The sequence below is a fragment of the Leptonotus elevatus genome, chromosome 9, assembly GCF_054856555.1.
Source record: "Leptonotus elevatus isolate MCC_2025b chromosome 9, RoL_Lele_1.0, whole genome shotgun sequence".
Taxonomy (NCBI): Eukaryota; Metazoa; Chordata; class Actinopteri; order Syngnathiformes; family Syngnathidae; genus Leptonotus; species Leptonotus elevatus.
Genome location: NC_141247.1, coordinates 25,298,616 through 25,309,224, shown reverse-complemented (window position 1 = coordinate 25,309,224; position 10,609 = coordinate 25,298,616).

Below are 10,609 nucleotides of genomic sequence, written 5' to 3'. Positions count from 1 at the left end.
TCAGGAGGAGTCCATTGCTGCTCGCTCGCCTCTCGTCACTCGCTCGTCTTTTGCTCGCTCGCCTCTCGCGTTCCCACGTTTTTATTTGTACTAATACAGCAATAAATTCTTCTTTTTTTTTTTTTGAACAAAAGGTGAATTTTTTGAAGGGTTGCGTTATCTATGTTGCGCTAAGCTAGTACCGCATATGTTATAGACCTCATCTTTACTGTTATCTAACTTTCTTAAGTGTGGCTAGCTAGCTAGCTAGATTGCTACTTCGCTAGCTATGAAGGAATCTAGCTAGCTATAAAGAAATCTAAAAACTTTTCTTTGGTCCCCTCGGGTCTCCTGGTGTTCGGTTTAGGTGAACGGTATGAGATTTTTTCTAATAGGTTTTCTGGTGAGCTAACAAATACACGCACGCACGCACAAAAAAATAAAAAATAAAATAAAAAAATAATAAAAATAAAAGAGCAATGATGATGACATTTCCGAATGAACAATACTGAGCTCTTAAAAAGAAGAAGAAAAAAAAAAAAGAAATCTAAAAACGACATCGAGCTATCTAAGAATTATGGATTGTTGATTTTCCTGATTGTCGTCCTTGCGGTTATTCTGCTGTGTTGAAAAGGCCACTTGGATTTTTTTGCACCGACATCGGCCAATCCGAAGGACGCTTCATGGCAGCGGACGTGTCGCAATGGCGCCGTTGCCCGGGTTCAAACCTTTGCTCTGTGTGTCCTGGCCATGTTTGTTGTGGGTGAACAAGGGCCAGTGAGTTGGCCCGGGCCCGCTCGTCATCGGATGACAAGCCGTGCACGCGCACGCGCGCACACACACTGAGCTTGCAACAGGACTTTTTTGGAAAGCCGTTTGTTTCATATCCTTTATATCCAGGTTAAGGTAAACTTACTAGTACTCTTTATCATCACTAGTACAACAGTTAAACCCACTAGTCGTACAACTGACTAGTAGTATTTATTTCCTACGAGTGTAACACATGTCTACTTGTTGGGCCTGTTACTGTGGTGGCGTGGATCAGCGCGAGAGCGGTCACCTCGCAAGCCTGCGGTTGTGGGTTCGATCCCAGGCCGCTGTGATCAACGCATCTTTAAGCAAGATACTGGGAAAAAAAAGCGCCGTTTGCTATACAGACATCCGGTGGCAGGAAAACGTTAGCAATCATGATTGATTGAAGTTGACCTGTGGAGTCGGGACTCGGCCATCTTGATGACTTTCGCATCTGCGACACTGCTTCCACCTGCGACTCTCGGGACGCCTTTTCCAAGATGGCGACTCGACAGTTGTGTTTGTGTGCGGAGACGGGAAAAGCCCGCCGCCGCCGCAGGATCCAAACCTCGGCAAATTCCTGATGATGGAAAGAATGCAGAGAGGGAAGGCGCCGTTTCTTGCTTTTGTTTTTGGTTGGCCCTCCGCGGCGCTCGTCTCCTCTTTCACGTCTCTGGTGGAAACGTGCGTGGATGCAAAGTGAATTTCTTTTCCTTTTTTTTGGGGGTCCAACTGAATTGTTCAAATGCTCTCATGTGTCTCGGCCGGAGGGAACACCTCACTTGTCCGAGCTGCTTCCTCGCTAACGTCATGCTAACACGACAAATAGCATCAATGTCGCAAACATGCCGGATGGCCAAAAAGTGTTTTTTTAAAAGAAGCTAATATTTCACTGGGCTGGCGGTAATTCTAGCTCGCTTTGTCTTCATAAGAGAATGGCTTGTTAGCGGTGTTTTTTCCCGCCTTTCTCTATTGAACTGCACGACTCATCAATCGTTGCGGAGGAGACGTTCGAGCGTGACACCTGAAGTGTGTTTGCGCCTCGCTTGAACTTTTAAGCAATCAAGGTTGCAAACTTGGAATCTGGAGCGGCGAGAGAAACCGTCCTAGCTTAGCTTAGTGCTAGCTAGCGAGCTAGTATGTAACATGGATGGATTTAAAACGTTTCCAAAAAGAAAAGAAAAAAAACAAACGTGCTCTGCCGTTGGCCGGCGAGGGAACATTTAAATGACTGTTAAGTTATTTTCTGTCGGTTGACACGGCTGCGTTAGCACATTTGTGTATACTCTCTGTTTTTGTTTCTTTAATGAATAATTCCTACACTCTTTGAACACATTTAAACTTGTCGAACACATTTTTAAAGTATTCTTTTGCGCACGTCTCCAAATAAGACGCAAAGCTGCTAATCTTGTACGTTTCAACAACAAAATATTCAAGCAAACCATATCATTACATACGTTTATTAGCTTAATGCTAACATATAATGGGAATCGTCATAGATGGGCTAATGGAAATTAGCATCATGGTTACAAAATTGAGCATTTTGTTTTTTAAACACCAAAATGTTCAAGCAAAGCATGTTTTGTCGTCCAATGGAAGTAGCTCAATGCTAGCGTAGAATGCCAAACAACTTGAAATTCCAACTTGCCTTCTTCGCTGTGTGTGTGTGGGGGGGGGGGGGGGGGGGGCAATTGTTTCAAAATCAGCGATGTGGACAAAATCGGGTTCAGCGTTGTTATTGTAATGACAGAATTCCTCCGAATCTTCCAAATGAGGACATTTGGCATGTCAAGATGGCGCCGAAGAGGATTTTCTCACCAAGATCAATGGCCGCTTTTTTAAACGGCTTATTTTTCTTTCGGAGTTTGGTTGGAAGACGGATGCAACTTTTGTCATCCAAATGACATCATCGGCGCAAAGCCTTCGTTCTCGAGGGCCGCCAAACCCACGGAAGCTTGCGCCCGCCAGGAAGTCGCCGCTTTTCATTAACACTGTCGCTGCAAGGCCAGCTGTGCACACACACACGCGCGCGCGCACACACGCACACGCTCAGATAGCACAGTGGCCGTTATCGAGTGTTGCCTGTTGCCTGGCAACCGTGTTGTCCCCGCGGGCGGCTTTCCCCTTTTGAAAGTTCCGTTCCCACGCTGCACTCAGGTGCCCCCTCAACCTGCGTGTGTGCGCGTAGTTACGGGGAGTGGCGTCCGCCTTTCTCACGCGGACGCAGTGGAGTCATCCAAACCTATCGAGTTCAACAAAGTCGTAACAATGCACCTGCGGGAAAAAAACATATAACCACCTGTCTGCTGTCTCAGCTCAACAGCGAGCGTATTCGGGCCAAGTGTAAATATATATTTTTTTAGAGGGCGGGTAAAAAAAGAGAAGAAAAAAAAACTTGCAAATTTGCGATTTGCATGAAAAAAACTCCGAAACGAGCGAGAAATAAACGGGCGGGTAAAAAAAGAGAAGAAAAAAAAACTTGAAAATTTGCGATTTGCATGAAAAAAACTCCGAAACGAGCGAGAAATAAACGGGCGGGTAAAAAAAGAGAAGAAAAAAAACTTGAAAATTTGCGATTTGCATGAAAAAAAAACTCCGAAACGAGCGAGAAATAAACGGGCGGGTAAAAAAAGAGAAGAAAAAAAAACTTGAAAATTTGCGATTTGCATGAAAAAAACTCAGAAACGAGCGAGAAATAAATGGGCGGGTAAAAAAAGAGAAGAAAAAAAAACTTGAAAATTTGCGATTTGCAGAAAAAAAACTCCGAAATGAGCGAGAAATAAACGGGCGGGTAAAAAAAGAGAAGAAAAAAAAACGCGAAAATTTGCGATTTGCATGAAAAAAAAACTCCGAAACGAGCGAGAAATAAATGGGCGGGTAAAAAAAGAGAAGAAAAAAAAACTTGAAAATTTGCGATTTGCATGAAAAAAAGCTCAGAAACGAGCGAGAAATAAACGGGCGAGTAAAAAAAGAGAAGAAAAAAAAACTTGAAAATTTGCGATTTGCATGGAAAAAAACTCCGAAACGAGCGAGAAATAAACGGGCCGGTAAAAAAAGAGAAGAAAAAAAAACTTGAAAATTTGCGATTTGCATGAAAAAAACTCCGAAACGAGCGAGAAATAAATGGGCGGGTAAAAAAAGAGAAGAAAAAAAAACTTGAAAATTTGCGATTTGCAGAAAAAAAACTCCGAAATGAGCGAGAAATAAACGGGCGGGTAAAAAAAGAGAAGAAAAAAAAACGTGAAAATTTGCGATTTGCATGAAAAAAAAACTCCGAAACGAGCGAGAAATAAATGGGCGGGTAAAAAAAGAGAAGAAAAAAAAACTTGAAAATTTGCGATTTGCATGAAAAAAAGCTCAGAAACGAGCGAGAAATAAACGGGCGAGTAAAAAAAGAGAAGAAAAAAAAACTTGAAAATTTGCGATTTGCATGGAAAAAAACTCCGAAACGAGCGAGAAATAAACGGGCCGGTAAAAAAAGAGAAGAAAAAAAAACTTGAAAATTTGCGATTTGCATGAAAAAAAACTCCGAAACGAGCGAGAAATAAACGGGCGGGTAAAAAAAGAGAAGAAAAAAAACCTTGAAAATTTGCGATTTGCATGAAAAAAAGCTCAGAAACTAGCGAGAAATAAACGGGCGGGTAAAAAAAGAAGAAGAAAAAAACTTGAAAATTTGTGATTTGCATGAAAAGAAACTCCGAAACGAGCGAGAAATAAACGGGCGGGTAAAAAAAGAGAAGAAAAAAAAACTTGAAAATTTGCGATTTGCATGAAAAAAACTCCGAAACGAGCGAGAAATAAACGGGCGGGTAAAAAAAGAGAAGAAAAAAAAACTTGAAAATTTGCGATTTGCATGAAAAAAAACTCCGGAACGAGCGAGAAATAAACGGGCGGGTAAAAAAAGAGAAGAAAAAAAAACTTGAAAATTTGCAATTTGCATGAAAAAAACTCCGAAACGAGCGAGAAATAAACGGCCGGGTAAAAAAAGAGAAAAAAATACTTGAAAATTTGCGATTTGCATGAAAAAAAACTCAGAAACTAGCGAGAAATAAATGGGCGGGTAAAAAAAGAGAAGAAAAAAAAACTTGAAAATTTGCGATTTGCAGAAAAAAAACTCCGAAATGAGCGAGAAATAAACGGGCGGGTAAAAAAAGAGAAGAAAAAAAAACGCGAAAATTTGCGATTTGCATGAAAAAAAAACTCCGAAACGAGCGAGAAATAAATGGGCGGGTAAAAAAAGAGAAGAAAAAAAAACTTGAAAATTTGCGATTTGCATGAAAAAAAGCTCAGAAACGAGCGAGAAATAAACGGGCGAGTAAAAAAAGAGAAGAAAAAAAAACTTGAAAATTTGCGATTTGCATGGAAAAAAACTCCGAAACGAGCGAGAAATAAACGGGCCGGTAAAAAAAGAGAAGAAAAAAAAACTTGAAAATTTGCGATTTGCATGAAAAAAACTCCGAAACGAGCGAGAAATAAATGGGCGGGTAAAAAAAGAGAAGAAAAAAAAACTTGAAAATTTGCGATTTGCAGAAAAAAAACTCCGAAATGAGCGAGAAATAAACGGGCGGGTAAAAAAAGAGAAGAAAAAAAAACGTGAAAATTTGCGATTTGCATGAAAAAAAAACTCCGAAACGAGCGAGAAATAAATGGGCGGGTAAAAAAAGAGAAGAAAAAAAACTTGAAAATTTGCGATTTGCATGAAAAAAAGCTCAGAAACGAGCGAGAAATAAACGGGCGAGTAAAAAAAGAGAAGAAAAAAAAACTTGAAAATTTGCGATTTGCATGGAAAAAAACTCCGAAACGAGCGAGAAATAAACGGGCCGGTAAAAAAAGAGAAGAAAAAAAAACTTGAAAATTTGCGATTTGCATGAAAAAAAACTCCGAAACGAGCGAGAAATAAACGGGCGGGTAAAAAAAGAGAAGAAAAAAAACCTTGAAAATTTGCGATTTGCATGAAAAAAAGCTCAGAAACTAGCGAGAAATAAACGGGCGGGTAAAAAAAGAAGAAGAAAAAAACTTGAAAATTTGTGATTTGCATGAAAAGAAACTCCGAAACGAGCGAGAAATAAACGGGCGGGTAAAAAAAGAGAAGAAAAAAAAACTTGAAAATTTGCGATTTGCATGAAAAAAACTCCGAAACGAGCGAGAAATAAACGGGCGGGTAAAAAAAGAGAAGAAAAAAAAACTTGAAAATTTGCGATTTGCATGAAAAAAAACTCCGGAACGAGCGAGAAATAAACGGGCGGGTAAAAAAAGAGAAGAAAAAAAAACTTGAAAATTTGCAATTTGCATGAAAAAAACTCCGAAACGAGCGAGAAATAAACGGCCGGGTAAAAAAAGAGAAAAAAATACTTGAAAATTTGCGATTTGCATGAAAAAAAACTCAGAAACTAGCGAGAAATAAACGCAGCGTGCTCGGATGTTTGTGGCAACACTTTTCGATTTGAATCGCTTCTGCAGCGATGAATCATTTTGACGTTAAGCATTCGCTCTTTGAAGCGTCGCGTACGGCCAGCGACAAAGATGGCCGACGATCAAGCATTTAAATTAATTTGTTAAAATAAATATTTACGTGTACATTTATTGTTTCCAGAATTATTATTTATATATTTTTTTGGGTCGTGGCTACGTTGATGTGTGGAATCTGCTGCTCTCTGTCATTCACTTGCATCTACATAAAGTATGCTTGCTTCTGATTGGTTCGTGCTGGGGATCAGGAAGTGTTGTTGATCTCGCTGCCTAATTAAGCTTTTTAAATATTCATTCTTAAATTCTCTGAAGGTTTGCAAATCCAATTTTAAATGAAACTTCAACTGGGATTGAGAAACCGCTTGAGGCGAGCCTCTTTTTTTTTTTTTTTTTTGGAGGACTTTTGTTTCATTTCTTCAAAGTGAAGTTTTGCGGGCGTGTCTCCGATTTCTTGACAACGAGAGACTGAGAAGAAATGCGAAGAATGACTTTGGACGCGTCTCCTGGATTTGCGGGACATGTTTGCAGTGGCGAGGACGCCAGCCTGCAAATATTTGCGCTCCGCTTTCCGGACCATTTGCGTCCTCTCGGCTTTTTGTGTCTCCATGGCGACCAGAAATGCGGAAAGGCCGCGTTTCACACGCCTGAAAAACAAACAAAAAATCTGCACTTGAGTTGAAATACCAAAAAAAGATTTTTTTTTATTTTATTTATTATTATTATTATTATTATTATTTTTATTATTTTTTTTTATTTTATTTTTTTTAAAGATTCTGATGTAACGACTTTACCTTCATGGCCGTCCTTTTCCTTCTGCGCCGAAATTGTTTTCAACAAAAAAGTCGGACTCAAACGTGTCTAATTGAACAATTTTCATTTGAGGTGACATAAAGCGGCACGGCTCGCTCAGAGTGAGGATGAGATTGGTCGCAGATGTGTTTTTCAAATTGTTTTGCAATACTTGACGTCCGTTAAAAGGGAAACTTGACTCATTGAACCGTTTTCAGCAGTCGAACGTTCTTATTTTGTAACGGAATCAATGTGATAACTTGATTACTTTTCGTGTTCAATGAAAACTTTTAAAAGCGATTTTTTTCACTTGCTGTCGACGAAAGATGACGTCACCTGTGCTGAAGAAGTCGGTAGCGACCAATCATGGCTCGGTTTGCTGACCAACCCCAGAAAACAGGTGAACCATGATTGGTCGTTACCTACTTCCTCAGCACAGATGATGTCATCATTAGTTGACAAAAATTGCTTTTAAAGGTTTTCATTGTACATGAAAAATAAAAAAAATAAAAAAAGGAAATGGACCATATTTGGACGGATGAGAATTGAAAATGCTCTCTTGCTCCACATGTAAGCGCAGTGACTTTGCAAACATCGCCGTTTCGCTGTCTCGCTTTTCGTGGCTTTGCCGAGAGCAGACGTGGTTTTGGCGCTGCTCCAAATTCAGCCGCGATGACACGCGCACGCTCCGTCGGCGCGTTTCTCTCCCAACACACTTTCCGCGCGCTCGCTCACTTTGCATTCCTGGCTTCTGTTTTCATCACGTTTTTTTCTTGCTTTTCCATTTTGCTGGTCCAAGTGCGCGCGCGATGACATCATCGGCCGCCGCGGCGGCGAGACGGCCGCAAGGCCCTGCAGGAGGAGCGGGAAGCCGAGGCGGCCGGCGGGCACTTCTTCGTGTTTCACGCCGAGGCCGAGACCGCGGCGGGAGGAAGTCGTTGTTTTTTTGCAAGTCTCGAGCCCCGAGTCCAGACGGACAAGTCTCGAGACGGCCGCAAGTCCTGCGCTTTGAGGTTCAAATCCTTTCCAGTCATTTTAACGCCGCAGATGAGCGTCAAAGTCGGAGCCGGGGACTCCCGAGCGCCGCAACGAGAAATGCGGATGGAATATAAACCCAGAACGGCTCTTGAGATCTGCAGACTCGGGTTTCAGAGTTCCAAGTAAACATGGCGAAGCAGCCTTTAGCTGCTAGGCTGCACACCAATGGAATAAGCTGCCGACGACTCGGACCGCACGACAGCGGCGACGCGTTCGCGTTCCGCACGTTTGTCAAGTCGGCGAGACGAGACGAGACGTTCGTGATTTCCGAACGTGTCGTCTTGACGCGTCGCGACGTTTTCCTGAAGCGCCGTGAAATCCTGCACACTCGACGAAGTGGCGAGGGGAAGGGACCCTCCCCCTTCTCCAAAGTCAAACAAGCTGACGTTGAGTTTCCGAGCGCGCTCCACAGCCGGCGCTCTCGTCAGGTGAGCGCGTCGCGCCGTCGCCTCGTTTTCTTCCTCCGATGATTCATGCTGGAAAGTGTGAGCGAGAACTCGCAGGAAAATCCCGTGTGAATGTCGACCCCTGACCTCGGAGATGTTTTTTTTTTTGTTGCCGTTTTCTTCACCTGCTTGCCGATGACTCGCTCAGCTGCTTGTCATGAACTCACTTTGCAATTGTTTTCAGTTTTGCACCCGCAACCCGGCCCGTCTATAAAACTGTTTTGCGTCTCTCTGCTTATTTACATGAAATAAATATAAATAAACTCGTAACTAACAATAACTTTTAAGTCTGTCGCAGAAAAGATTTGAAGTGTATCAGTTCATCTGGAAAAAAAAAAAAATCAATGACAGCGCCACTGCCACCTACTGTAGTGGATGTGCAATTACACTTTATTATTGTATGGCAGCTTTAACCACACTTGATAATTATGCAAACAAACATTGCATGTCAAGTTTGTTTTCTTTCTTTACTGCCAGCCAGTTTTGCAATTTTCATTTCGTTGCTTTTTATTTTTGTTTCGAGGTTGTTGTTGTTTTTTAGCTACTTTTATTTTCAGGCCGAGTTTGTTACTTAGTTTCATTGGTTTGACTTTTAGCCAAAATGTCATATTTTAGTTTAGTTTTCATTAGTTGTACTTTTTTATTTTGTGCAAGATTAAAAAAAAATTTTTATATTAAAATAATTGTATTAACATTTTAAAAGCAACTAACTGTGTGTGTGTGTGTGTGTGGTCCCCCCCCCTTTCCCCCCTCCAGTAGCGCTGATGAAAAATGGTGGCCTCAGGTTGCCCATTTGTGTGTACTTCGTCGTAGTATGCGTTCCTTAAGCCGGTTGTCAAGCAAACGGCTTAAATGCTCAAGCGTCTCTCCCATCACGGCGGACTCCACCAAATCCGCGTTTGGAGAGCCAACTTCACAAACGTCAGCAGGATGAATACCAGCAGGCGGCCGCTTTGTTTTCCCCCCCCCCCCCTTCTGCCTTAAATCCGCTCCTGACAGACGATCGGCAGCCCGCCGCGGACGGCGGCTCGTGCGGCGTCTTCCGCGTCCGCCCGCACGCCGTCCGACGAGGGACGCGCTTCTGATTATTCACGCGATCGATGACGGCAGAAAAGATGAGCGGAAGTGCGGTCGTGTCTTGACGTACAACTTCATTGGCTGCGTGTCCTCGCTCGTAACTCAAAACAATTGTATCTCAAATCATCATTCCCCATTACGATGAATGGAAATGACATTTATCCGTTCCTGGCTTCCCACTTCTTCTTTTTTTACGCACTAATTTTGTCCCATAAAGTAAAAGACACCATGAAGTATAATGAAATCCTTTTTTGCTTCAATTCAATTGACATTGTGCTGCTTCTTGACCACCTGGGGGCAGTATAATACAAAAATAGGCACAAGTTACTTCACTGTCATAATTGTCCTTCTTTACAGAGGATAAAGAATATATGCCTGTGTTCTATCTGACTGCGTGTTGACAAGCACTGTTTGTGTTCAAATGAGAGAACATCAGAGGAAGAAAAACGTGTGAGAGAGAGAGAGAATAAGAATCAGTGCGTGCGCATGTGCGCGCGCACGTGCGTGCGCTCCAACAAGGTCGGTATTGTGCCCATCCTGACTCGTGTTCTTGTTTTTTTGGAGATGTGTGGACATTCCTGCGCGCTGCGTCTCCGTGACCGGGCGCGCTTGTTTGGCCAGTCAGCGTCCCAGTGGCGCGTTCCCAACCGCTCGAGTTCCCACGCGTTCCGAGGGACGCTGGAGGCCAAGGTCATCGAAGGTCATCCAAGGTGATCATCGTCTTTGCCCACCAGGGGGGTGGGGGGGGGGGTCTAATGGGCTTCGGTGTATCCACAGACGCCGCCATCGTCAAAATGTCAATTGGCAGCAAAATAAAGACAAATAATGACGCATGCAGCAGAAAAAAAGTTCTGCCCACATCATTCTTCATCGTTCAAAAACAATTTTTTTTTAGGTAATAGCATTTGAAAAGAGTATGAATTATTTTGTTTTAAAAATATGTTGCATTCATAATTTACTTTTCTTGTTCATTTTAATTTCCCTTGTCACGTCTGCTTTTCCCAAATATTTTAATCGGA